General features: G+C 36.3%; 1 protein-coding gene and 1 long non-coding RNA gene across 3 annotated transcripts in view; one reads left to right on the top strand and one right to left on the bottom strand.

Annotated features, from left to right (window-relative positions):
* Positions 1-26,078, bottom strand: part of NKAIN2 (sodium/potassium transporting ATPase interacting 2) — a 1,003,803-nt gene that overhangs the window by 849,898 nt on the left and 127,827 nt on the right. The window lies entirely within an intron of this gene.
* On the top strand, positions 4,025-16,276 carry LOC125166821 (uncharacterized). Its single transcript, XR_007152545.1, has 3 exons — positions 4,025-4,085; positions 13,439-13,559; positions 16,194-16,276. It is a non-coding gene; the product is annotated as an uncharacterized LOC125166821 (long non-coding RNA).

The following is a 26,078-nucleotide window of genomic DNA, read 5'->3' as shown; positions in this document are numbered from 1 at the left end:
TTTCAGTAATGAAGCAATTTAAGAGAATGAATTATATATCATGCAAAATGCCCACATATTTAAGTTGTGCGCAACTGAGGATGCGAGTTGAAGTAGATAGTATACATGAGCAGTTTAGTCTAACAATCAAATAAAATACATTCATGATATCCATAATCATTAGTCTGTGGCATGACAATTAGCTACAAATGATAAACAGTTCTCATTAATTAATATAATCAGTTGTACATTTACATAGCCAAATAAAGTTTTTGGCTTGTCTTTTTTTTTTTTTTTTTTTTTTAGTTCTTCAGCATCTCCTTGAGAGTCAGCTATACACACATTCTTCTACCCTGCAACTAAAAATGTGTCATACAACAAATGAATGCTTTAAAATGCTGACAGAATTGGTATGCTTTAATCAGCTCTATCTATATATCACTCTCTTCCTTTTCTCTCCCTCTCCTCTCTCTCTCTCTCTCTCTCTCTCTCTCTCTCTCTCAACCCCCACCTGTGCTTTCTCCCCTCCATATACCCCTAGATATCATAAATCACAGGTTGAGCTTCCCCCAAATCATTGTTTTCTGCTTCTAGCTTCCTTCACTGGAAATGTCCTTAACACACTCCTGCTCCCTGTTCCCTATTCAGCTTTTGGTACCAAAGGGCTCAAATGTTGAGGTGGAAGATCAGAAAAGGACAAAGCAGTCTGATCAACCCAATAAAGAACACAAGCCAGGGAGAGGGTCCGGTGACTCAGCATATAAGAGGTGCTGGGGCCAAGGCAGCCATGGGGGATAGAAAGGGAATGGGTGGGAGCAGATAAAGAGCCTTCAAGCCTCAGCAACCTGTGCCCACATTTCTCTAGCTATGTTAAAAGAAGTAGACAATGCCAGATATGTGCTCTTAAATCCTTAGCAGTGTTCTGGATTAAAGCTTCCTGCAACACAGTATCTTAATAATATTCTGGTGGTGTACCAAGAAAGGAAGAAGAAAAAGAAACAATGTGAAAGAGTATTTCAGAAGAAGAACACAAGTTAATTTTACTCAAATAAAATATTTGAAATCCTATTATCTCTCTCACCATGTTCCTTTCATACAGCCTGGTTTTTGTGGAGAAACATGGACACGTATGTTCAGTTTAAGCTGAATGGGTGGGGTCATAGTCAGATCAAGAAAAACTCCAAGTATTCTGTAAACCTTGGTATGTATTACCATTACATGCTTTCCAGATCAGAGCTCTGACCTCTATGACAAAGGGCTAGAATAACTGAATTATGCAGCCATTTCAGTTTTTCATATCAGTCAGGGCACTGACCCGTAAAGGTCTAGGTAAGTGTAACTCCCAGGTCTGAGACTCCATCCTGCTCTCGAGTGTAGGAAAATAAGCTTGGAGGGACCAGATCTACAACAGCTTAGTAACGACTCCTGCAGTTAATACTTTCCTGGCTATAATAACATCTAGAACCTCCAAGGTTAGCACTTGAATGATCATTTCCCAGGAGGGAGAGACTGCCAGTCAAAGGCTTTTATTGATGTACCTCTGTATTCTCCCTTTTATACCCAGAGCACAGGTATGTCTAATTTGAATTCTTACACTTTAGCAAACACCAATGGAAAAGAAAAAAAAAAACAAGCAACATAGAGATTTCTTAGGAATCTAAACAACTTGGCTTACAGAATTTGCTGGTTTTATTCTATCACAGTTAGCTTGTTATTTAGAGCTAGCAGCAATTCAGCAGGTTACCCCCAATTCCAATTGTTTTTTCTCTGCACAATACAATTAATGACAATCAGCAGACATAATGTGGCATAGTTAATTTTTTAAGGCACATCATCTGAAAATGGTGAAAAGACTTCAAGTTCCTTAAGGAAAACATGTTTTAAAATTTCCACGGAGATAATTACATTAACACAGGGAGAGGTTTGAGGCTCCCTGTAAAATTAGATTTAAAAATTAAAGTGTAAATTCCATTTAAAGCAAATCTAACTCATCATGCATATTAGAGCAAAGTATTTCAAAGACATATATTTTAATAACACTTTATACAGTCAACATTTAAGTGAAAAATATAGACAACAAATACAATTTCAAGGAAATTAGTGGAGTATGCCACTGAAATTATATGTGTTCACTCTTAAAATCATCACTTAAATGTAAGGTTCTGTTTAATTCCAAGAGAAATACTTTACTTTCTCAACTTACCAACTAAATTCCTCATTAACCTACCAGAACACAGAAACACTATTGTGCAGCTGATAACCCTCCCTTTTTATTATGCAAATAAGACTATACAGGTGGTTACAGATTTTGAAATAACTGTTACTAATTATACATTATTCTCCAATGCCATAATAAAAATTGAATGAACTTGATATTGACATAAGGAAAATATGCAGTTCAAGGAAATGATATGGTATCCGAAACAGATGTTAGCATAAATTACAGTCTAATAATTTAAGGGTGAAATTGTGCTGAAGGCTCAGTCATCCATAGTGGATTTCTTTATGACTTACCCAACAGGAATCGGGGTTAAACATTCTAAATATGGTTTAATCTCACTTGAATTATACATGATTAAAAGTTTCAATTTGACACAATTGACTAATTATCTCAGAAATTCAACTGTTGTGTAAAAATAGTTCACTTGCGAGGATAACTCATGGCAACCACATGAAGGTCTACTTTGCTGAAACATGAGGAAGAAAAGAAAAAAGGGGGTGAGTCTCACATAAATAGGATGCGCCAAGCAACAGTGGCTAGAAGTTGCCAAGCTGACCTCAAAGGCAAAGGCACAGGCAGATTTGGCAAACAGCTGCAGGAAACAAAGGGTGTATGTTCTTCTCAGTTACACAGTCATGGTGGAAGAAGCTGGGGTGCCAGCCCTAATACTGAGGAGGCTGCGAGGGCCATTTAGTCTGAGTCTTGCCCTCGAAGGACCTCAGTTTTAGAAACTGATGGTATCTCTATTTGAGTTTTGCCACACAGTCACAGATACACTGAAACAGTGGAATGAAAGGAGTGTTCATATTAAAATTCTCAATACAGACAATATACACAATTTTTGTAAGAATATTAGACATCTCTTTATTTTTAATACACAAGGAACCACGACAATGGAAGTAGCTGAACCAATCCTGACCTCTGAGAGGCCCCAGTAAACCCAGAAACAGAGACCTACAGATTACTGAAGACAAAGCTCCACACTGTGCTAGCTTTAGGATATTGTCATAAATACCATTATTAGTGTATTTAAGAGAACTGACCATATGAGCAGGGGATTTTAGCAAAGTAATTGCTTTCCCAAATGTAAGCACTTACACTGACCCTGGACAAAATAAAAAACTAGGGTTCACTCTGAGTGCTTTATCATCTTAAGCATTAACAATAGCTTCAATTTATAAACCACCACTATTTTACCCTTCCTTTATAGCTTTGTGAAAATATCTAAAATATGTTCCATAAATCTTGAAGTCTCCACACACAAAATTTATACAAACGTGTGCGTGCGTGTGTGTGTGCATGATTTGACATTTCCGAAAGCATATTTGACATTGCTCTTATCCCTTAGGTATCTGGGTGACAGAAATATAAACATAACAAACCCCAACACAGCAGATCAAAAATCTATCCAAATCTAGAACTGTGACCTTGAGTTAAGGAGTTCAGTGAAAGAGTTTTGAAAATACTAAGATAATGATAAATAATCCTGAGAAGTTGCTATTTACTGGACTATATCTGCATAAACAGCATATCCAAGTGATTGCTTCATGGTGCTTCCAAAAGTAAATGCTCTCATTAAATAGGAGACTAAGTCTTCAAGTTTTATGTTTTTCCTTATCAAAGTCTTGAGTGGAGGTAAGGTAGGTATAGGTTTCTTTATTAGGTATCACTAAAAGTAGGGCATGGATAGGGTTACAATTACAGGGGTGGCTTTAGACCCAAGGAGGGCTGGTCATAAGGCTTTACCATTATGAAGACATAATTCTAGGCAACTAGAACTTGTTGAGGAAACAGCCATCAAAACATAAGGCTATATGATGAAGGGGGAAAGAGGCTAGAGTGCCAGAGGAGAGAGCTGGGACTCAAGGAGAAAGATGGCTTGGAGGTGAGTTAGAGGAGCAAGGTCTAAAGTCTGATTAAGGATTAAGGTGGGAATCCCACACTCCTTGCAGTCGAAGCCATAGTATCTATCATTCTGGAAGAGTGATTTAATTTGAAATCCTACCAGGGAGGGAATAAACTGGAATGGGGATGAGTGATAAGCCTGGTCATTCACTGTTTGCATCAGAAATTGGGAAAAAGGTACCACACAAGTAAAAACAAGGGGAAGGCACAAATATGGGAAAAGAAAAGGACCTGATACTTTTTTGTTTTTTTGTTTTTTGCTTCAAGCCCAGCAAATTTTGAGAAGAAAATGGAGTTATCTCATAGGGCTGTAGAGAAAACTTCAAAGAATCCCTTTGGAATCAATTAGTGTCTACAAATATTTATCTAAGTAGTCACTCAAAGATATTTGACAGGTAAATACTTAAATTCAATGAGGTCCAATAACACAGCCCTGTGAACAGAGTGTTTGTGCTTTTTTGTTTTTGTTTTTTTGTTATTTAAAGCTATTATAACATCACTAGGCATTTGATAAATGAATGAAAATGGTATTATTGAGCTAAAGTGTTTTGACCTCCATAAAATATCTTCAAATTGCTCTCCCAGCTATTCAGTGCAGCTGAATACCTAGAACAAAAGAATAACCAATGAGGCCGAATTACAATTAAAGTCTAATTTTCAATGATGTAGAGATAACTATTAAAGTCATATTGACTCTTTCATGTGGACAGACTACTAGTTACAAGCATATCTATTGTGAAAGAGATACTTCGTAGATTTTCTCCTAAAATCTTCCCAACAATCCAATGAAGTGGGCATTATTTCCATTTTACAAACTGGAATACTGAGGCAGAGTTTTAGAGGCAGAGTGAAGAACTGAACCCAATACACATCCAAAGCAACTGATATCAGGACCTTGTAGAGATATCAATACTTCCATATTCAATGCAGCGTTATTCATTCACAATAGCCAAGACATGGAAACTACAAAAATAAATGTTAAAAATTAAAAAAAGAGATCTTAAATTTTCAATGTTTATTTATGTTTAAAAAATTTAATTAACATTTATTTTTGAGAGAGAGAGAGAGACAGACAGAGTGCAAGCAGTGGAGGGGCAGAGAAAAAGGGAGACACAGAATCTGAAGCAGGCTCCACACTCTGAACTGTCCACACAGAGCCTGATATGGGGTTCTAACTCACAAACTGCAAGATCATGACCTGAGCTGAAGTCTAACACCTAACTGCCCCAAGAGTAGACCGAAATGTTCTCATCACACCAAAAAATGAGAACTATATGATGGGATGAAGATATTAGCTAATGCTATGGTGGTAATCATTTTGCAATATATAAATGTACCAAAGTAACACCCTAAATTACACAATGTCATATATCAGTTATATCTCAATAAAGCTGGGGAAAAAAAGAAGTGAACCCACAATTGCTTACTCCAAAGCATGCCCCCTTTCCACAAGGAGAAAAAACAAGAGTCAACTCTAGAATACCAGGATTTTTAAAGATGGTTTTATCGTATCTTCACATCATTATTTTTCCTGAAGGACTCAAATAATAATGCAAGTCATAAGAAACACACTTTGAAGCACTGATTTACTAGTTAAAGTAAAATCAAGCTGTACATATTTGTCTCAATCTACAACTATTTGAGGAAAGAATAATAGGTATATTTAATAGGTGATAAGCACCTTAGAAAGATTTGGATGTATTTATTGTACATACTTACTAATTATAACTCAGAGGTAACTATAGGTTATTTTATAAGCCAACCTTATTATAGTAGTGTGTCAACTGTATTCCTTCCACATTCCCCTGATGGAAGTGGGTAATTATCAAAATTACTAAAGTAAATATATTTGAATTAAAGCAAACTACACTGTAAATTTTACGGCCATAAGTTTTGTAATGCACATGGGATTTAGTAACAGGTAATAACTTGGCTGCTTTAAGGGAGGAAAAATAGTTCATAGCACAGCAGCTAAAACCTAACAATGGCTTGAGTAAGAGTACCTGACTCAATTATTATATAAATAAACACTCCTACAGGACAAACTCAGTTATGGTTACAATGAAGTCTTGATGAAAAAGCAGGGGGCCTTTTAAAACAGACATGACATATTCAGAAGCTATTGAGACAGTATATTCATTTAAATCATGGTTCACAGAATAATGTTTAGGAAGTCAGTCTTCTTCTATGATGACAAATCACACCTCAAAATCACCTCGTAGTCATAAAACCCTAGAGCTATGTGAGACCCTGAGTTGTCCTTCAGCTTTGGCCAACAAAAATATCAGCAATAAGTACTGCTCACATTCCACCTGCAGCATTGTCTAAATGAAGGGAAATAAGGCATTCATGCAAGAAATTAACACATGGCAGAAAATAATACTGAGCTCCAGGGAAAAATTCAGTCTTGTGTCACAGGAAAAAAAATAACAATCAAATAATATAACTTAGAATATGAAATCTCTAAACACTATCTCATTAGTATAATTCAGCACTTTACTCCGGGGACAGGTATTTTTTAAATATTTATTTTAATCTTATTTTATCATGCTCTTAAAAAAATTCTTTACTCTCTAGAACTATATACAGGAAAATTCCACCACTAGTTTTCATTTAGTTATTAAATCTCATTAATAATATGTCTTTTTCTGCTAATGTTAGTCATTATTTCGGTGATTCCTATTGCATTTATTTAGAAGGTAAATGAACATTCTGCTCCAATATGCTCAGTTTTCATTTCATTTCATAAATGGAAAAATAATTTCTCATGTAGTAGTCAGCAATCAATTTCAGACTATGGAACCACTGGGGCAACTGTCCTAAGGACGCATCAGCAGTATGTAAAAAATAAAATGTTCTAATATTATACACACATAAAACAATGATGTTAACAAAAATCATCTAGCTATTTTATAGTGCTACATCATGTTCTGATGCCTTGGGACTGGTCTGCAGAACCAAAGTTAAGGTGAAATCAAACTGAAGATAAAGCCCAGGGATAGAATCTTCAAAGAAGGGCTGAGGACAGAAGAAGTGGCACACAGCAACATTTTGCGGGTGCATGCCTAAATAGGACAGAAAAAATAAAACCACAAGAGAATTTTTTAAGTATTTCCTTATCCAGACTCCTTTCTGAACTCTTAAGCAGAGTAAGGAATTCCTGGAGATACTGCTTCCAGAAGTTATGTAACAGCAGGGCAGATCAAAAAACCAGTTGTGTGTGTTTTTTTAATGCTGTGCTAATTTTTAAAATATTTCTCTCTGAAATATCTTCCTAAAAAACCATATGTGTATGTAAAAATATGATCCATGTAGTATGCAGCTAATCTGAATGTTTCCTGTGCTTTAAGTGTTGGTGCATGATTTCAGCCAAGAGGAGTTAGGCTGTCAGACCAAACTGTACCTTTTGACCCATGAGCACCAGACTGCTAAACCCCAGCCAATACCACTTTACAACTATATCCTGCGTAGAATGTTTTCTTCAGTGTGTTTCTCTCACTGGTGTGTCTCTTTCAGCTACTTATTTTGTGTTCTGGTAAACAGTTCGGGCCCATAATGACACATAATTATAGGCTATACCTACTACCAAAAACAAAGAAAGTGCCTAACACTGGTTGCCAGTGTGTCTTTGCTAAGATGGCTCCAGGTTCCTCCCAGAAAATGATTGAAGAAACAATAGGTAAAGATCTTCAGGACCTTCAGGATTGGCAAAAGCCTTCCAGCATTATGGAAGGCACCAATAATTTCACCAAAGGCTGGAAGGCTGGGACAGCATTTGCATGAGCGGTAACTGAAAGAAACTGATGCTGGAGAATTCTGACTTGAGAAACTGAAGAAAGCCCAAGACAGAACACCAGAATTGAATATGAAGAATGAATCTTCAGGGGTGCCTGGGTGGCTCAGTCAGTTAAGCATCCAACTTTGGTTCAGGTCACGATTTCGTGGTCCATGGGTTCAAGCCCTGTGTCGGGCTCTGTGCTAACAGCTCAGAGCCTGGAGCCTGCTTCCGATTCGGTGTCTCCATCTCTCTCTGCCCCTCCCCTGCTCATGTTCTGTCTCTCTCTGTCTCTCAAAACTGAATAAGTGTTAAAAAAATAAAAAAAGAATGAATCCTCAGGGCACATGGGTAGCTCAGTCAGTTCAACATCCAACTTGATCTCGGCTCTGGTCATGATCTCAGGGTTCATGAGATTAAGCCCCACCTACATCCTTGGGCTCTGTGCTGATAGTGTGGAGTCTGCTTGCAATTCTCTTATTCCTTCTCTCTCTCTCTTTCTGCCCCTCCACTGTTCATGCATGCATGTGTGCACTGTCTCTGTCTCTCAAAAATAAATAATAAACTTTTAAAAAATTAAATGAATGAATCTTCATAAGAATTAAACCAGAGTTTTCAAACTTCAGGTCCTGACCTATTAGTAGGTTGTGATATCAATTTTATAAATAAGATCCTTTTTTCTTTTAACAAATAGGATAAAATTGAATAAAATGAAAATATCACACTGTGTCATTCACAGTAAACTCTTAGCCATGTGATTTTTGCTTCATCTCTAATTTGCACCTTGTCATGTCACATAACGTCTATGGGTCACATTTTAAAATGTATAAAAGTGAGTAGCCTACATATAAACCACTGTAAGTACTGCCGAGTTAGCATCTTCTGTTTCACAAAAGGTACTCCCCACAGAAGACAGGCTACAAGAATACAGAAATGGCCCCTATACTGTGACAAATTTCAGCATGAGAAGTGGTACAGAATTTGCTTGCCTCTGTGCAGTAATGTTATCTATGGCTTGTTAAACACTGGGCACCTATGTGCTAAGTGCCACCCACCATCACCACCGCTGTCCTCAGACAACTGTATCTCCAGGCTGTGGTTCAGTTTCCTGATTGGTACTGTACAACTTCATTGAAATTGAAGACTTATCCAGACCCCAAACTCTCTTGATCCAAGCCTTAGTCTGTTTAGATCCTTCCAGGCTCTTCTTCCCATCACACAGACCCTTTTCTTTAAACTTCCAAAGTCTTCCTGGTGATCTGCTCTTAGCCACCAAAATTTTATTTTCAGGGCTGGACTTGACTCTGCTCTTTGGATATTCTAGGCAGATTGATGACTATTCCTGTAAGAACCACCCTTCCATATGGGTCCGTTCTGCATGGCCAATGCTCACTTTTCTTCACTAACTTAAGTCCTAATATATTGAACTTCAGTTAAGGCAACTGACTCCGTAACTTTCCGTGATCCCACAAATGGACTCTTTCTCCCAGCTTCTTAGCATCAGGTAGGTCTGCAACAGTCGGCTAATGCAGGTCATCCGCTGAGTCTGCCTTAGAAAAGGAATTCTATTCTTTAAGAGCTGCCCTTGTAAATGAGTTCTGGTTTCATGGCAACTGCAGATTGTTCCATCTCCGGGCACTTGACTGAGGAATTGTAAAGGCAATCACAGTGAAGCACAAAGTGCTCAAATAAACTTCTAAGAAATCAAAACAATTTTTGAAGTGTGTTTTAATGGCATTTATCCTTTCCTTTTTATCTCTTCTAGTGTTGGAAATGAGCGTATTCAATCTTAAACCACATGATTTTAGTTGGGAATGTTTTTGGCTATGAGCAACAGAAAACCCAGCTAACAGTAGCTTAAACAAATAAGGGTTTATTTTTCTCACGAAAGGAGACGAGGTTGAGGTAGATAGCTGCTGTTACTAGTTCAGCAACTCAAAAAGAGACTTCTGTGATTCTCTTGGCCTTTCCTCATGATGTTTCCTCACGAAGCCGTGTGCATCAGATCGTGCTGAAGGCACAAGATGGGGGAACAGAAAGGTCAGAGCTGGGCCACATATGACCCTTTCATCTAGAAAATAAACATTCTTGAAAAATCCTTCCGGCAGCCGGCCACATGGATACCTGAAGCTGCACATAAAGCTGTACAATTTATAAAGAGAACTGGCAACATTAGCTGAAACAGATAATCCACTGCTTGTGTTGGGCACACTGCCACCCAAAACAACTTGGGCTCTATTAAGAATGAGGACAACAGAAATGAGGATCAAGTTAGCAATTAACAGTTTACCACCTCATGCCACCTCCAGCTACAATGTCAATGAGTTAAAAGAATGTATATATATTGTCTATATTCATGAATAGGTGAGTCTTCATAATATGAAATGTAAGAAACCAGCAACATTTCTTGGTCTTTAGGTGTTGACTAAGGAATGTTTAGGGAATGGCATCCTTGTTTTCACATACAATGGTTTACTCTTAATATTTTTACTATATAACTGGAACAGTTGAATTCCCAAGAGATCAAGGTTTAGAAAGAAAGTGTTCAAATTTAATTAGAAGAGTAAATGACAGATTACTCTATGTGGCATTGGAATATAGAGATTCAAAATCCAATTTTGCCTCTTACTAACAATAAAATCCAGGATAAATCAAAATCTCTGGAAGTCAAATTTTTTTTTTGAAAATCAAAACCATTCCAATAGGAGCTAAGTTAGATTTAATGACAAATTTGCTCTAGCTCAAAGAATGATTTTAACTTTCTAGGATGTTTATGAGGTGATTCCTGAGGTATGGAGCAGGGACTAGCCTTGGGCTTCTCAAGGTCCATAAAGCCATTTTGTTAACACATCCCTATTGAAAAATCAATATAATAGACATCTCTGTCTTAGTGTCAAATAGCAAAGCTTTCTGTGGCAGTGGTGGTAACAGTGGTGGTAGTTTTTGCTCCCTGATACACAGCACTTGCTGCTTTATAGGTAGTAGTATAAGTGGTCACTGAACGGGTTATGATTTCTCTAGAAATGAACTGGGAATCCATCTCTAGATTCTATTAATAATAGAAGAATGCTCATTTTTAATGAAGAGCTTCTATCTTCAAAAATTTGTGGGCCAAGTAGTTATTTTCTCTGAAATAATAATATCATAGACCATGATCTATAATATCAACACATTTTGCTCCCCTGTCATTGCTCACTGGATCACAGCTCCTTAAATTTTAGACAAAATTTATTGAGGGAAATCATAAAAGTTATTGGCCCACAAATAACAATACTTTGGCACAATTAGCTCTAACACAAGAAGACTTTTTTAACTGTTGCCAACTAATCAAATTATTTTACTGTACTATGGTCTGAATGGTTTTGTGCCCAAAACCCACTGAGGTTCACATGTTGGAACCCTAATGCCCAATGTGATGGTTGGTATTAGAAAGTGAGATCTTTGGGTAGTGTTTGTTAGTCATGAGGGCAGAGCCCTCATAAATCTTATATTATAAGCAATCTTATAAAAGAGATCCCACAGAGCTTCCTAGTTCTGTCAACCATGTGAGGACATGGCAAAAAGATGCTGGCTATGAACTAGAAGGAGGCCCTCACCAGAAGGGGCTCATGCTGCTGGCATTCTGATTTTGGATTTCCTAGACTCCAGAACAGACAGTAATAAATTTCTATTATTCATAAGCCACCCAGTCTATGGCATTTTGTTATAGCAGCCCCAACAGACTAAGACACACGGTAAGTGTTGTCTTCTTTTAAACATTTAATGGATTCTCTTTATATTATTACCTCCCCTCCTTTTGTAACTTCTCTAAATGATAGTCTATTGTAGATATGTAACTTCTATTTTATTTCTGTCAGCATTTTAGTTGAGGACTCATTTCTTCCCAGGACGTCTTTTCATCACCATTGCAGATACTTCAATGTGGAAATTTTACTTTCCTTTCAATTTCTGTTCTTAAAACGTTTTATACATTTATTTTTTCCATCTCAATATATAAAAGCAATAATAGGAGTAATTAATGTTTTGCTATTTTACTCCTAGTTTATGCAAAGTAGTCATTTGATTATCAAATCCATCCAGGATCTGCAATTAGAGCCCGTTCTGCAGCTGCTCTTCTCCTTTCTTGTAATGCATGTTCCTTTCTTTGGAACTGTTGTTTTCTAATGCGTGTGATGTACAATACTCAGAATGCATCTTCAAAATAAATGTGCCTTCTCTTTCTCTCCAAGGCCAAAATGGAAAGACCCTGTACAAGCTTTTCAGAATTAAAGTGGTGCTTTTAGGGCTTGCATATTTGGGGTGGGGGGTGGGATAGTGGATGCAGTCAGCTGCTTCTGCAATTTGGCTGTCACTGTCACACGAGGCTTTCCAGATGTTCAAATATAGAAATGTCATGAAATGCCACCACGAGGCTGCATTTCTTTATTCTTTTTTCCTGTCTATTTTCCTCCCTAAGAGAAGAATGGACAAAAGCATGGCCATCGCAAGTATGACTATACCAGGCTCCCTAAAAGGCCTAAGAAAGAGTGCCAGAGAATCTCCAGGATGCTTTTGGTGAAGATCAAAGTGGCACAATTTATTTGGTCAGACAATTAGACTGAATATTTGAAGTAAGAAAGGATTCTGTATTAACTCTGCTAGAACTCAGAGACATTTTGTAAGATTAAACATTAGGCAACTGATACTAAAGATACAACTTATTTTTCATAATTTGATATAGTACTGGAATATATTCACCTTTTTGAGAAACTCCTTTCTTCTAATGAATGCCATGTACTAAGATTTCCATTAGCACTAAGCTTTAAAAAAACATCTGCTATACTTACACAATCATAGAATTGTAAAATAACTTTTAAACTGGAAAGGGGCCCTAGAAACTATCAATCTATACTCGTAGTTTATTCAAAACTGTGATTTTAATTTATTATAGGAATATACCATGCACGTGTGTGTATTTGTTTGAAAGGAACATACCTTAATTTTCAAATTCACTTTACAAAATAATGGCTTTGACAGTAATAGCAGGAATTGTAAGCCAACCATTTGGACACATCTCTTCATTTCACACTTCTTCCCCAGGAAAGACATCATCACTGCATAAAGTTCCTCTACCTTGCCACTAGTTTTCAGCAAAAAAACCAAGGAAGATAAAAGAAAACCATTCCAATTATGTGTTTCTTTCTGGCTACAAATCAAGTTTACAAAAAGAAGCCTGATAAAGTTATCTTTTTAATTCCTTGAAAAGAGCTTCTTCATTTTGTTTGAAAATTCTTTTAGGAAAACTGCTCAAATGTCATTCAGAGGGGAGAAAAAAAAACATTGTAGAAAATAGATTTAACAACTCTTGTAGATACTTGTGATAGCACAGCAAAGGCATCGCATTTTAGATGGGTTTCAAGGATTTTATTTAAATTTCAGAAAATAATTAATTTAAAAGAGCTGTCATGGTGACTGACAAAAATAACTTCTGAATGGAAATTCCTTTCTGAAAAGCACTATGCTCCAATCAAATTTAAAAACAGAAGACAACTTATTTATTACAGTTATTTATTCTTCAGGATTTTCCAGGCACAATCATAATTCTTAGGCCCTAGTGGGGCCACTTCAAACCTCAATGGAAGACCAGGTGCTCAGGACACATTGAATCTAGTGAGGAAGAAAGTACATGCACATAAAAGGGTAAGTAATGGCACACTGCAGAATACTGTGCATAAAATAAATGGCCTAGAACATAAGACCTATAAAAACAAGAAAAAGAGGGTTAACCATGGGCTGGAGTCTGGAGTAGTGGAGGATGATTTTATAGAGAAGTTAAGCATTGATATGTGTTTGAGAGGGAAAAAAAATGGTACAATTCCCATGAGTAGTGAGGAGAAAGTGAGCATTGAAATTGGAGATAATGGTATAAGCAACACAGGGTAAGCCAAAACAGGAAATAAAACTAGACATCAAATAATCCTAATGGGTCACAGACAAGGGCTCAAAGTGAGGAGTAGTGTGAAAAAATTAAGCAAGTAGTCAAGAAATTGATTATAAAAATTTTTCAGTGCCAGCCCAAGGGAGTGTGGACTTCTACATAAGCTCACAAAATCACTTGCAAAGTTACTGTTACTGCTGTTGTTAATGTTGAATACACATGTCTAGCGCCCACTCTAGTTATTCTCATTCCCAGAGGCTAGGATTGGAGACTATTTTTAAAACAGCCCACAATGCTGGCTTCCTGGGCTTGAGATCTGTACAGTCTAACAGGTCCCCATGCTAATAAGGACCCCTTGCTTCATTGAATAAGCTGATGTAGCCATCATAACATTCTTTTTTTTTTTAAGGTTTATTTATGTAAGTAATCTCTACACCCAGTGTGGGGCTTGGACTCACAACCTTGAGATCAAGAGTTGTGTACTCCATTGACTGAGGCAGCCAGGCACCCCCATAATAACATTCTTAATAATTTTATCACTGGTCTTCCCTCATCACTGCATTCATATATCATATTCACAATGGCCCATGACACAGAATTAAAGTGGACCCCAAACGTGTGGGAATTCAACACAACCCAAAGTGAATACACAGTAAACTTATTTACTATGCAGCTATGACTAAAGCAGGGTATAAGGACAGCCCCAGAGAATCCTTGTTTTATGCCTGGTCAAGAACTTGCATTGAAGGCAGAAAGAAAGCAGTGGTATTCTAAGCAACCAAAATGACTAAAGGACCCTGCCACATCCTTTCCTACTCACAGTACTTCTCTGTATTGGCCAACCTTCTATACTTAAAATGATGACAAACAAAAAGAAAGATAGGGCAACCCATAGCTTCTTTTCTTTTCAATTCTTCCTTCTTCATCTCTAAGCCAAATGAGAGTGCTACTAAAATGTGAATATATCCAAAAATTAAATTAAAACACCTGACTTAGTTTGGAGGAGTATTTCTATTATTCTGATAAAAAAGAAGCATTATGCACATACAAATGACAAAATGCAAATGTGTAATGTCAACGTTTCTGCATATAAATTAAATGATCTTATAATTCCATTTCAAACTGTCATTGTACAATATAAAGATGAATAATAAAACTCGGACTAATAATTTAAATTTTTAATTTTTATTTACTTAGTGCAACATTAAATAAAAAATTTTAAAAACACCATGACAAGTCGAGAGACCATGGAAGAGTAGAAAATTGTTACACTGTAGTTCTTTAATGACACTTTTTTTTTCTGCTTTTGAACAAGTGGCTCCACGTTTTCATTTTGCACTGGATCCTGAAAGTTATGTAGATGGCCCTGCACAGATAATTGTGATGATCATGGCTGAAAACTGTTGATATAGGTAACAAACAGTCAAGAATTCTGAAGAGGGAGGTATTTCATGAAGTTTAATCAGTAGAAGCCTGATTTCAGTAAGAAAGAGAATTGGGAAACTCATTGGAGATGTTACAACAGAGTGGTGAGGAATTAAGACCTTCACTAGGGTGACTGCAAACAGAGAAGAATAGAAGTAATAGAAAGAAAAGAGAATCTAAAGTGGCAAAAAATGGCAGGAAAGGAAAACAGAGAAATCAAAACCTGTCTCCAAATGTTGACACCTCAGTGACTAGCTAACAACAATGCTGTCAAATGAAACAGGAAGTCAAAGGTCTCCACTTTATGCACATTGACTTTAAAGTGAAAGAGAGACATTGAAGAGTCCTTGGTCATTGTCCTGTTGGATGTGCACTTGAAATGAAGGGAAATCTCGTTACCATTATAGACATGGTGTTTCTTTATGGAATTAAATAAAAGTATACAGGAAAGATAGAGGTAGAAAGCATCCAGGAGTGCCTGAGCTTTACATGATGCCACAGCTTAGAAAGCAAGAGGGAAAAGAGCAGCCAGTCCTTGAGACAGATGGAGCAGCCAAAGGTACAAGGAGGTTGAGGAAGGCAATTCAGTGAAACCAAGCTAGAACCGGGTTTATTTATGAAGAATTGAGTATGATAGTGTTGTATGCCTTAAAGCAAAGAAAGTGCAATGTGGTAAAAGTGTTTTGAATTTTTAAGTATATATTCATAAGTGACCTTGGAGGAAGCAATTTCAGGAAAGCAGCTTTTCAGCAATCGTCAGACTAGAGAGAATTTAGAGATTGAGTGGGCGATGATAAAATGGAGGTTGCAATTGTACTGCTCATTTTTAAGATGTGCTCGGCAACAGTGAAGTTAAAAAGAAGAAAGGTGAATAGCATCAGTAGAATCAGGTGAAATATTTTTCAAGATAAATGAATATTCATGTATTTATGCCTTCACCATTATCTCAGTGTTTTCTATTATTTTTATAGACCACCTACAATCCTTTGAACAATCAAGGACAGATAGATGGATGAATAGAAATGAAGATAAAAATAAAAATGATGAAGCATGATAAAATGTGTAGTCTCTTGTCTATCCAAAAATATTTATCTGCTATATGCAAAGTACTGTGAAGAAAACAAGAATGAAAATATGTGTGCTGCCCTCAGGGAGCTTACTTACAGTAAGGGGTATATTTACCATTAACAGTTAACTAAACATCAAACAGAATCCAGTAAAGGTCATAATGAAATGAACATCTAAATAAGCCAAATTGTTATTATTTTTTAATCCCAAAGTGTCACATAAATGTTTCAGTGGAGAGGGAGAAATTGAAGAATCTGAAAAGGTTACTTGGGGATGGTGTTAGAACAGGGGGAAAAAGGGCCCAGGAATTAAAATACGAATACCTCTTCATCAAAGACCAGCAGGAGAGAGAGAAGAACATTTGAAACTACAGAGCTATGTAAATCAGAAGAAGATGCTATATTGAACTGTTTTGGATGAGGGAACTCAGGTCAGAAAGCTTTGATGGTCTCAGTGACTTAAGAGGTAACCTCACCTGCTGAGAGAAAGGGTAAGAACATCTGTGAGAGCCTCTACAAAGGACAGATCAATAGGACTTCTGACCGACTCCTTCCTGTATTCACCCTGCTGGAACACCACCACCCCTCCTTGGCAGGCAAAACATACCTACTTATTTTTGAGTTTGTTTTCCCCTTGAAATCACCTAATATTGTAACTATACACAACAATCAACTTCCTTCCTGAATTTCTATTATCCTTACAGTTTGTTCCACATGTTACTATTATGTACTCTTCTGCTTAGTCATTTAGCTGTTTTTGAGTGTAAGTCTTATCTGTGAATTGTTAGAAGCTCCTCAAAAACAGGGAGGCACACCTTATTCTTACTCTGTGTCCTTCCACATTTCTGCAGAGTGATCTTTCAATAAGCAGCTCTTGATTGATTGAAGGAGGAGGGAGAAGTATTACAAACACATATAAAGAGAAGATTTCTCCCTCCTCTATTATCCTAGGGGATTTATCATACTAAATTGTGTATCTATATATGACTTATACAAAACAAGATACCAAGAAGCAGTATTTGTAGAACTCAAAATACAGACTTCAATTTTAAAGGTAATTTTTCGCCTCAGTGAATTTTAAAGAACATTTTCCTTTAAGATATATTCTAGATTACAAAAGCAGAGTCAGGTCTGATCACTCAGTGTACAATATAATAAAAAAAAAGGTAGATTATTACACATTCTATCCCCAATTTTACCAGGAGGATGTAGGAAACTTAAAAAAAAAAGTAGATTAAGGGGGCACCTGGATGGCTTAGTCGCTTAAGCATCCAACTCTTGATTTCGGCTCAGGTCATGATCTCACAGTTCGTAAGTTTGAGCACCATGCTGAGCCCCACATGGAGCCCTTCATGGAGCCCCACGTCAAACCCCAAATCGGGCTCTGTGCTGACAGTACAGAGCCTGTTTGGGATTCTCTGTCTCCCTGGCTGACTCTACACCTCCCACGCACACATTCTCACTCTCTCTCTCAAAAACAAACAAACAAACAAACAAACAAACAAAAAACGGATTAAGTAACTACTCAATCTGGATAATTCAAACCAAAACATACTCTGGCTAAATCTATTTTTAAAAATGTTATGAATAAAATAACCATACAAGTAATCCTGGCAAAAATTGATTTTTTTAAAAAGAATCTAATAATTGACTGTCACCATTACACTGATTCACAGTAAATTACTGTACTTTCATTTGAATTTTTGGAATGTGCTACATTGGTCTTGGTTTTAAATGCTGGATGGACTGAAACTATGGAGGCTGATGATTCCTATTTACAGTAGATTCTCACTATAAAACCCTTAACAAACGTATGCTCTAAATGCTACACTGAAGGACATGCACATCTTTTACTATGCCAGCTGGGAAATTTATTTGATCTGCAGCATAATCAAAGTAATACCAGTGTAAGTACTTTATAATGGGTTTATCATTTTGGCTGCCTATTGTCCAAGTGCCTCAGAACCTTCTGATTTATGAATGAACATAGCAAAAAGCTGGAATTTTATTCTTTTAATTTGACCTGAGCTACTGCATAAGGCAGTCCCAAAAAAGACATGAGTAGAGTGTTTTCATATCTTTCTAATTTTTGCATAGAATTCCAGAGCTGGAATAAACCGTGGAGACCATAGATCAATCTTCTTTCTCCTCTTGGAGAGAAGGTGAAGCTCAGAGGGGCTGAGTTACTTATCCCATGACACCCATCCAAAAAGCCATGGGCAAAAATTATAATTGATCCATTCTAGACCCTTTGTCACTTTAGCATATCAATCATTCAGTCGTCCCATTTTCAACTTTTTTGCTGAAGTATAAAACACACAGTTCAATGAATAACCACAAAGTGAATATGTTACCAATATATAACATTGTTAGTAAACCAGAACCACATCTTCAGGTTCCTTCCTGGTCACTACTCTCTCCTTCATCTCCCCAAGTAACTATACTACCCTGATTCTGCACCACAGTTTGTTGCATAATTTTATCCAAATAAAATCATACAGTGTAGGTCTTTTTATTTGTTTCTGTTTGTTTTATTTGGGAAAGTCACCCAAGATACTGCAAATAGCTATAGTTGATTCATTTCCTTTGTTATATAAAATTCTACTGTATTAATATACTGCAATTTCTTTATCCATTATAATATTAATAGTCATTTGGGCTTTATTCCCCATTCTTTAGCCAAAAGAAACAATGTTGCTAGGGCTATTTTTGCCCACGTCTCTTGGCACACATGTTTAAGTTCTTACGTTGGATATATGATTAGAAATAAAATTACTGAGTCATATAGTAGATTCTGTTGTGCTTTAATAAATACTGCTGGGTTGTTTTTACAAAGTGGTTGTACTAATTCACTTCCCCACCGTTAGTATTTGAAAATATATTCTTAGAGCTTTAAAGAAGCATTTATTGCATACCTCTACTGTATTCCAGAAATCATGTTGATTTCTAAGCAGCAAATATGACCAAGGGACAGAATCTTTTGAGAACTTTCAGTCAAATAAAGGTGACTAACATATAAATGAACAAACGAAAAAAAATCCATCATTTTTAGTACCTATACAATATAAAAATATAAATATTTGTAAATGCCTCCAGGAACAATGCAACATTGTTTCTTACAGCTAAAGAATGAGGCATAAAGCCCAAATGTCTACTAATATTATAATGGATAAAGAAATTACAGTATGTTAATACCATTGAATTTTATATAGCAAAAGAAATTAATAGACTATCGATATTTGCAGTAAATTGGTTGACTTGCACCCATCCTGGTTGCAAATGACTATAAAAGAGACAGTGCAGGCATTAATGAGTGAATGGTCAAATCTAGATGCACACAGAGGCCAGGAAAGTCTTCATAAAAATGACAATGTTAAGAATAGCCTTAAAAGATGGGTTTCTGCCAGGAGTACCAAGGAGGAAAGAACTTCCCAGAAAGAGGAAATCTGTGAGCAAATTCACCAAAGATTTTATCAGCACCCCACAGTTAGAAAACTGGGACAGGAGTGCTAAAGTGTAGATTGTAAGTGGTAAGGATGAAAATATTCCAAAATAAGGGGTAAGACCATGGAGTGCATAAATGCTCTGCTAAGGATTTTGGCCTTTATTTCATAGACAATGAGGAATCATCAAAGGGCTTTTAACAGAGGACTAAAATGATCATACTTGAATTTCAGAGAGATCATTATGGTTTTGGAGGATGGATTAGAGAGAGACACAATAGAAGTCCAACACCATTTAAAGATCCACTATAATAGGCAAAAAGAAAGATGATGATGGATTATACTGCAATATTTGCAGAGGGAAAGAAAGGAAAAGAGTGAATATGATGTTAATGAAACAGAATCAACAGAAGGTGCTGTGAATTAGATGTGGGTATGAGGATCAAGGGGGTATTTTAGGTTTTTGTTTGTTTTTTGACTAGGTGGATGTTAGTAATGCTTGCCAAGATCAAGCAGACCAGAGGAAAGAAATATTTAGAAGAAAAAAATATTTCCATTTTGGAGAGATCTAGCGGGTAATTTCACAGATTTTATAAGGCCATGCAGTGTGTCAGATATCACTAGTTTTCCCTCAATACTCACCATCCCTTTTTTTTTCTTTTAATGGAATTAACCAAGTTATAACTGGGCTCATAGCCTCACAATTAAAGACTATATTTCCCAGCTTCCCTGGCAGGAAGGTGTAGCCATGTATTCAGTTCTGAACAATGGGATTTGGACAGAAGGTATTCTGCAAGTTACAGGTCATAGCCTTACTAGGAATATTTGGGTCCCTTTACTTCCTCCTCCTTTCTCATTAACTAAAAAGGGAATGTACTATTCATGACACATTTTGTCATGTAAACAAGAGCAAACAAGAGCTACTCAGTAGTAGCAGAACCACAAGACAGAGGAAGCATCTTGCAGAACAGAGTTGCTCTAACCTCCTATATATTGTTTTAGATATTTTACCTGAGAAACAAGCATCCAACTTGCTTAAACCACATTCTCTCTTGGTCTGTTGAAGTGATTTAAATGATATCCTAACACATGGACATCAGAGATGGTGATATCTGCCATAGGCCAGTGAGAGGGCAGGTTATGATTTCAGTTCTCCCACCATGGGGAACACTGCAAAAAAATAATAATAATAAGCATATCTTCAAAGAAATATTTCCTATTGGACACTTTCATTGACTATCATGAGGCTTTTTTATTATCACCATTCTGCAAAGGTGTAGAATTCCCAAAAGTAAAGGTGAGTGTTTATATGAAAACTTAAGAGATACTGTTTAGAGGCCACATGCTTCAAAGAGCTTAGTGACTTAAAGAAAATTGTTGATTTCCCTTCCATATAGTCATGCCAAAGTACAGAGTCAAAGTTGGTGGTGCCAGTTCATTCCCAAGAAATCACTGAGATAATTAGTTTCCTTCCATTGTCATCTTTTCCACAGTCAAACGGTTGCCTCAGATTCCAGACAGTAGGAGGAAACAGAGAAAAAGAGAATGTACCCAATGTCCTACAGGAGAAGCCCAGAAGTGTTACATATCCCTCTTGCTCTCATTTCATTCTCGGGAACTTAATCTATATTGCCAGATGTTAACTACATAGAATGATGAGAGTCTTGCCTTTTGCCCAGGTAGAATAGTATAGGTTTTGGGAGACCAATAGCAGCTTCCTCCACATTAGGATAAATAAGAGGTCCCAGAGAGGAGGGAAAAAAAAAAGTAAATAGATTTGGGTCAGATTATAAAGGATCTTAAAGACTAAGTGACATGACAACTTTTTAAGCAACAAGGTTATAACTGATCTAATTCTAAGTTTGAAGGTTGAGTGGAGATGAAGTAGTGATAAGGAGAGCTTTTGGGAGGCCACTAATTTAGATAATGAAAGCGTTTATATAGTCTGGAGCAAAACAATGGTCTTGAAAATAGGGAAGAGGGGTAAAATGTGGATAATATAGCTAAAGAGAATTGAAAACAGTGTTGGGGAGGGGAGGGAAAAAGGGAGTGGTAAAGCTCACTCAAGGTTTCAGCTTAGGAGGGTCCCTGGGTGGCTAAGTGTTCATTAAGCATCCAACTTTGTCTTAGATCATGATCTCATGGTTCTGTCTGTGAGTTCAAGCTCCTCATCGGGTTCTCTGCTGTCAGCACAGAGCCTTCTTTGGATCCTCTGTTCATCTCTCTCTGCCCCTCGCCTTCTCTGTCTGTCCCCCACCCCTCCCCCACTGGCACACACTCTCTCAAAAATAAATGAACATTTAAAAAAAAAAGATTTCAGCTTAGGAGGCCCTGGTAGTAAACACTGCGGCAGGAATTTGGGGAAGTGAAGAAAGAGTTGGGTTTAAGACAGGTTGCTTAAAGGTAACTGTGGGCCATTTAAATAGAAATGTCCCACCGACAGGTTGTATTTTCTTGAATATCCAAAAAGGGGCCAGCATTTCATACAGCTGTGGCTATAATCTTATGCCTGAGCAGAATAGAGTGAGAAGTAAAGAGAATGAAGGATAAATAAGTATGTGAAATGCCAAAGCTTGGGGGAAAACAGAAAAGAAGAATCAGTGAAGAAAGCTAAGAGATTGGTTGGATGGTTTTGAGGATCACATAGAAATGCTACGAGCAGAAAGAAGGTCACCAAAGAGTGTCCCCTGCACCTTCCATAACGCAAAGTAATGACTTCAGAACTATTTCATATGCAAACCTAGCCAAAGCAACAGGCACTAGATTGCATTTTATCTCTATAAATTTTGTTTTTAATTTAGAGGACAACTTACAGTATAACATATTACAAAACAGGAAGTAGTGTGGCTTCCACAAGAATGTTTCACACTGCTGGGAAACAAAACCAAACCCCCTTCCCAAATCAGTCAGAGTATATTCAAAAGCAGGTTTGAACAGATCCTCAGGAGACAAGTGCAAATTGAAAGCAGTTCTAGTCAAGTCCACTTGGTTGTATAGTTTCTGGAAATTTTTAAAATATCACTGGTGTTTCTGGAACTAGTGTCTTTTTATTTGGAGCTTGATCCTGACATCCTCTTCTAGAATACAAATTATTATAATGCAATGTTTTATATTCCAACTTTGCTTTGGGTATAAAAACATGAGCCAATTGACTTCTGTTCTTTCTTCTGCAAGTCAAATATTTCACTCAGTTAACAAACATACATGGTACTTATGAGGAAAATTAGTGCTTTAAATAAAAACATCCATTGTACCATCTGTAATAGAAATTATGGTCACTTTAACAAGTAATTAGAAAATCAAAGTAAATTTCATTCGTAATGAAGAAAAGTAGTTGAAATTGTATATTTTGGTTCATAAACATGTTTTCTTTTAGCTTTACACTTTTTCCAATTATGTAATAATACAATAATTATAATATTTCACTTATCAAACAAATCACAAGGTTTATTTACATATATACAAACTACATATTTTAGTTTTATATATACATATCTATACATAAATGTATATATCTTCAAATATAACACATTCCTGCCTAGTTTTATTCTTTTTTAAAGTATGTTGAAAGAGCAAAAGCATTTCCTTCTCCTTGTGATTTTCCACAAGGAACAATTCCTGAAGGAAATTAAGAAGATACCATGAGATTATATCATAGTTAAAATTTAGAGCTAGATGGGATCGTTAGACATCACCGAGACCAACCCATTCATTCAACAAATAAAGAAACAGAGACACAAAGCTTAATTGAATGACCCAGGACTCCTTAATCTCATCCCTATTCTCTTTCTACTGTAACACTAAATCTACATCACAGAAAAATACATACATAAAAAATTATTGGGCAATACATAAATTCTACAGAAGATTATAAGTTCCATTAAAAACATCATTTTATAAACACATTACTCCCTAAAAATGATAAAGCTCTGTTCTCTACTATAAAATCTGAGGGAAGGGATAATGGAGAAATTTCTTTTTTTATATGTGAGGAAACAGGTTCTAAATGGTTAAGTGACTTACTCAAAGTCACACGGGTAGTAAATTCAGCATTTTTTTCTGATAGTCTACACATATAAATGCACAAATAAATATGAAATGGCAGTTTACACAACCAAATTACAGAAGTGAGGTCAGGCCAGAGAACAGACTTAATGGCAATGTTGCCACTGTGATGGAATTTTACAAGATGAGTTTGGCTAATCCCACAGCTAGCTTGCTTCCAGACTGTCCTCACAGGTGATGTCCTCATCTAGCCAATGGCCTAAATAATTGCTAAATGTATTTGTCCAATTCAAGTGTAAATAAACAGAAATATGCTGAACAAGAAAAATTTTAAATGTTTAAACTATGATTATTTTTAAGCATTTGTTTTTAAGCATTTTTATATTTAAAACCATTAAAAGATAGTTTACACTTTAAAAGATTCTTGATATTGAAAGTTAATATGTTACCTGCTTTTCCAAATACTTTCCCAGATTATGGTCAGGTTTTGAATGGATGTGTCTGCCTGCCATAAATGGACATCAAAAATCTGATTTATCTGCTAAATACTCTAAAGGCTTTCTTTAGAGATAATAATATGGTGAATACTAAAACCAAAACTCATTTCCTAGAAAGGAAGAAAACAGCATCCTTGGAATGATTTAGAAAAAATAAATGCATAAACTTTATGGTAAACAGTTATAGATGTTGGGGCACATGGGTGGCACAGTTGGTTGAGATTCCAACTCTTGGTTTCAGCTCAGGTCATGATCTTATTGTTCATGGGATTAAGCCCCACGCTGGGCTCCACTCTGACAGTATGGATTGGGATTCTCTCTCTCCCTCTCTCTCTGCCCCTTCCCTGTTCATGCACATGTGTTCTCTCTCTCTCTCTCTCTCTCTCTCTCTCTCTCTCTCAAAATAAATAAATACACTTAAAAAATGAAATTTACAGAGGTCAACTGTAATACAAACCAAAACATTAACAGGATTTATTTAACTGTCAGAATTATTTACTTTGTTCTATTTTTCCCATAATCAAAATTAAATGGGTGAATTCAACAAGTTGTGCACTGAAAGTAATAATGGTAACTAATATTAACATGGCTATTTACATGTAATATTTTAGTTAATCCTTTCAATAAAGAATTCAAATCTATGAAGTAGTTACTTTTATAGACCCCTTTAACAGAAAAGGAAGCTAAAATGCAAAAGCACTAAACTTGAATGGATCACCCAGCAGAAAGACCCTCAAATAGAATGACTCCGGAGCCCATGTATGCAGCCATAATGCCATATTTCCTCTCTGCTTAGATACTACCTACAGAAAGAAGCTAAGCATGTTCTAGGAATAAATCCAGTGCAATACAAAAAATAATTACTTAGTATTTGATCTGAAATTTATAGTGAGTGGGCTGAGTTCTAAGTGTAGCACAGTAAATTTCTCCAATATTAAAAACCAGAAAATTAAATTACGCTTTGCACTTCAATAAAGTAAGAAGTGGCCAACTCAGTAAAACAATAGTTTTCTAGTTACCTCTTGCCCACTGCTTCTTTCCAATACATACCCACAGAACAGGAAATAGTTGAAAAGTATTACTGAGCAAACAACATAGATTGGACTCTTATGCACTATAACCATGTACTTTAAGGCAAGTGAGCCCCATCAACCCCATAAATAGTCAGACAATATTGATTGTGACTAAAGCACATTATTCTAAAATCTCAGTTGATCTTTCCCTGCTCCAAAAATTACCAAAGCTGTAAGGAAATGCTAGAACTAGGTACCCAGCAAGAACACTAAAAACATTATAAGGAGTTTATACTATTACTCTAAAAGTTTACTATCTATGGAGCTTTTGGGTCTGGACAAAGTTCTAGAGAAGCAATAAGCACCAGGCAGTTATTAAATACCAAAAGAATTGTCATATGTAAAACAGTTCATTCCTCAACAATATACAACACATGCAGATGAGACTTAATCCAAGTAAGGATTTATTTTCACAGCCTGACTATATGCTCTCCATTTCTCATTTCCATAGATACGTTTTCTTAGAATCTACAGAGCATGAATTTAAAATAAAATAATACTCAATGGCTAAGGAGTTCAGAAACTTATTTTATATAAATAAGTTGCCTATCAACTAAGAATATTTAAATTTTTCAAATCTCTTGAGAATGAAAGAAAATTAAATTACTGGACAAGTTCATTCTGATTTAAAAGAAGGGAGGGGGGAAACACTTAGACATGTGCCTCTGTAATGAAAAGTCAGAAACTCTAAGACAATGAGCACTACATAATAATCATACTCTTTGAAACAAAATTATTAAGTAATACTCTATAAACTACTAAAATTCATTA

The sequence above is a fragment of the Prionailurus viverrinus genome, chromosome B2 (genome assembly GCF_022837055.1).
Source record: "Prionailurus viverrinus isolate Anna chromosome B2, UM_Priviv_1.0, whole genome shotgun sequence".
Taxonomy (NCBI): Eukaryota; Metazoa; Chordata; class Mammalia; order Carnivora; family Felidae; genus Prionailurus; species Prionailurus viverrinus.
Note: the sequence above shows the minus strand (reverse complement) of the source record. Positions and strands in the feature narration are given on the sequence as shown.